Raw genomic sequence first — 4,131 nt, forward strand, 5'->3', positions numbered from 1 at the left:
AGAGGGAGGGGAAAGACGAAGTCCTGGAAAGTGGTTAAAAAGAAGGGTTTGAAGGCTCTCAGGTTCTTGGCAGCTGCCATCCTATTGGCTACATATGCTGATGTGCAGGTCACTATATAGTGACCTCCATCCTAGTATCTTGCTTTCTCTATGTTTGTGAGACTACTGTGAGACCACTGTTCCCTGGTGCCAGGACTGGCTGGGAAGGTGGGTTGTTTGCTCTCTGACAGGCCAGGCTCTACCTCTCCCACCTCACTTGGTAGATGAGGTGCTGACCTCCAGAGTGTCAGGAGCATAGGATTCCCTGCTCTGAGCATGAATGCATCCACGTGAGCAGTGCAGGCCTATTTGTTGTACAAGAAATGACTGCCGAGTTATGAAACATGGCTCATTTCTAGCTAACTTGTCTTGTTTCCCCTGCAGCTCTTATTATGTTAAAGCCTGTCTCTCCCAGTGTTATCTGATGGTTTCCTAGGAGATGCCCTCACCGGCCAAGCTCTCTGCTGATGCTGGAGTTGGATATTATCTATAGGCACTAAATATCTGCTTTGTTCACTCAGCACTGTTCTGCCCTTTCTCCCTGGGCTGGTGGCTAGTTTCTTGCAAGGGTCCCTAATGGCTATGCAGAGAGGGAAAGGCTAAATGTATCTGCCTTCCCACATCTTCCACAGCCATGAGCTGGGCTCTCTGCTCTGATAGATTTACTCACTAGTACTTTTTCATTTCAAGCTAATGTAAAGAATTTGTTAGTTGCTAGTGGGTTTTCCAGACTGAGTAAAAGTTGGTGCCCAGACACATTGCCAGATTTCATATGAGAGAGCATAGAGACTCCTTCCTCAGAAGGGTAGGTGAAGTTATTTACTCTTCTTACACCTCAGCTTCTAGCTCTGTAAAATGGAACCTCTGTGGTAACATCTAGAAGCATCAGCAATAGCTGCTGGGAACTTAAAGTAGGGAGCTTTACTTCCTGTTTGTTAGTCTTTTCCGAGAGAGCGGTCCAAATATAGCTCCAGGCTCGCTTTCCATAATGTGATGAGAAGTGAGGGCATCCCTCAAGTTTGAGAAAGCCTGCCGTCACTGTGGGAGCAGGGCTTGACAACTTGGGCAGTATCCACGCAAAGATACTGTTTCTAATCTGTCAAAATTGCTTTTTCTTAGAAGCCCTGATTATATTAACACATTCTCTATATGATCTGATTGTGCCTCTCTTAAAAATTTTCTTCTTACAACCCTAAGCAAAGCCAATCAAATTACCTCTTTATCAGGAAATAAATATATACTTTAGGGGGGAAAAGTATGCATATATATTATTTTTGGAACTGAACATAAAGGTTAATCACATATATCATGGAAATAAATATATCAGGAAATAAACATATACTTTAGGGGGGAGAAGTATGCATATATATTATTTTTGGAACCGAACATAAAGGTTAATCACATATATCATGGTTTAGCATTAGATTTCTGAAATGAGAAGTCATAGAAGATGACTAATAGGACCTGAAAAGAAATAAGAACCGTGAGAAGAAAATGTGATATAAATGAGTGTCTGAGAGTAAAATGCACTTCAACCCATTTCCTGTAATGGCACAAGGACAGGTAATAAAAGAAAGGTAGAAGACCACTATTTGGTTCAGTGAAGCAAATCATCCTGAGACCAAATAAGTCAGTATTTGCTTCAAAAAGAAAACCTTCTCTTCACCTCCTCTCATACCCAGCCCTGTCTAGGACATATATTTGGTTGAGTTTATTAAGAGTCCCCCAAAGTAGAATAAGCATAAGTGTTCGAACAGGTGACAAAGTCTGCCTACATTGCAGCTGTTTGCAAACAGGATTATATCATCTACACCCTGGCAGCTTCATTTTTCCATTCTTTAACTATATAGATCTTTGTCTCTGGATGGACCACCTGTGTGGTCAAAGTTAAAGATGACATCATGACATTATAGGTAACAAGCTGAACTTAACTCTTGTGCTCAAAACAAGGCTGCATACACAAAGTGATACTAGGAGGCCCCACCCTGGCCATCCTCAAACTTCTGGAATCTTCCAGTTGTTGGGAAAGGCTTGACTCCTGGGGCCTCTAGAATACCATCCAAAGTAGTGGCATTCAAACTCTTGGGGACCCACAGTAAAAAATAATTTGATGATGCCAGCTAGCACACAGATATATATATAAAGATCTATACATATAGATAAAAATGAAACAAATATACTGCAAAACAGTATTTTATCTCACTATGTTGGACTGATATTTTTCATTCCATTCCATTTCATTCCATTGCAAATAATTGGTTATGATTCTCTTAATTTCACTACTCTGTCACTGATCTAGAACCAGGTGTAGGGATAGAAAAGGTACATCTTGGGACCATGTCTTTAAGGTTGTCATTCTTTCAGGCCTGGAAGAGGACAGCTTCATGTAGCAGCCCCTACCACATCTGAATGACATCTGACAAAATATTATACAAATGGCATATTTAAAAACTTTGATGGATCATCATTTTGTTTCACCATAGTTGATTGAATCAGATATAAGTTATTTGAAGTGAACTTTAATATTACAAGTATTATATTGATTTGGTAAAAAAATAATCATTTTCTTTAAATTTATTTTGGAAGGAGAACAGTAGAAAAGGGTATTGGTATTTATTGAGGCCTTATATGTGCCCATTGTATTTACATGTTATCTTAATCCTCAGGATGGTAGTATCATCATTTTACGGATAAAGAAACTGAGGTACAGAGGAATTTAAATGATATGTCTAACTCCATTAAACTCCTTAGTGAGGGAGCCAAGATTCATATCTGGGTCTGTTTCACTGGAAAGCAGGTGCCCTTTCACCTACGTTCAGCTACATTCTATGTAAGACTTCAGGAGAGCTCCAACTTCGTTAGGTTGGCAAGCACAGATGACTGACATTTCTCTAGGAGGTCATGTGGTTGCTCCTGGGTTCAGAGATACTCTAAAGGTAACTGAAACAAGGGGTTTTTGATTCCATCATAAAGCTCATAGTGAATTTATTAGATTTTATCACTATTGTTATTATTTGTCACTCAGAGCATTCAGCTTTGCTGTCCTCAATACGCAGCACTTGCATTCATGTCCAGTTTCAGGTACTGGGGAACCCACAAGATCACCATTTGCCTATCCAAAGGTATCTGATTCTTCAGTGTTTTATGTTACTAAAAAGGGGTCTACTTTGAAAACAGCAAGGCCTTGAGGAGAAATTAGGTCTTGCCCTTAACTTAAATCCTTTCCAAATTTCAACACGCTACACTTTCCTCTCTGCCCCTCTTATCTAGGACAAGAGGCATATTGTAGCTTTTGACTCAGTAATGGAGCCCATATTAATAGGAAAGAAAGTTCAGAAGTAGTGAGAAAATCCTGGTGGAATAGTAGAAAAAGCAAGTGGATTTTTCAAAAATGTCCTGCCAAAAACTTTTGAATTGATGAAGGCACAGTTGAGAATGTCTCCCAACATATAGGCTTGAATGACCATTTTTACTTTTAAAGCCTTAGAGAAGTTCCTCTGGCAAAATTAGCCAAGAGTTGAGTAGAAATGGATCAAAGAAGGAACAAAGGCTTTAACTGAGTGTTGAGGGTGGAATAAAACCCAGGTCCTCAACTTAGAGTTTCCACAGGTTCAGTCTCCCTGGTTCTTTATGATGGTGGTTCTACAGATGAAACCAGAAGAGCTGGCTGGAGAGTTATATTGTCTCAGACCAGTTACTTGTGCAAGAGCATCACAATTGGAAAGACACTCACTAGTATTTGAGACAAACAAGTCAGAAGTTGATGCTTTAGATGAGGAAGTGCTGAGAAGCATTAGCTCTGAGAGAGACAGTACACCACAAATCAGAATGAGGCTCCAAATTCGAGTTTGCCCTTGTTTGGGACTGGGTAGCCTATAAAACAGCCTGAAGCACCAGCAGATAGTGGGTCATGAGGGTTTCTGCTAGCTGGAGTTGTCTGAGGAAGATGGACTGTCCTGAGGGGGGCCAACAGGCTGCTCAAAAGATTTGTCATGATTCAAATGCTGCTCAGTTATTGGAAGGACAATGGTGCCCAAGGGATGGACCACCATTCTGGATCTTTCCTTGAGGCCACTAACTCAGTAATGAAGA

Source organism: Callorhinus ursinus, unplaced genomic scaffold (assembly GCF_003265705.2).
Source record: "Callorhinus ursinus isolate GAN/ISIS: 27379988/994484 unplaced genomic scaffold, GSC_fseal_2.0 scaffold10, whole genome shotgun sequence".
Classification (NCBI taxonomy): Eukaryota; Metazoa; Chordata; class Mammalia; order Carnivora; family Otariidae; genus Callorhinus; species Callorhinus ursinus.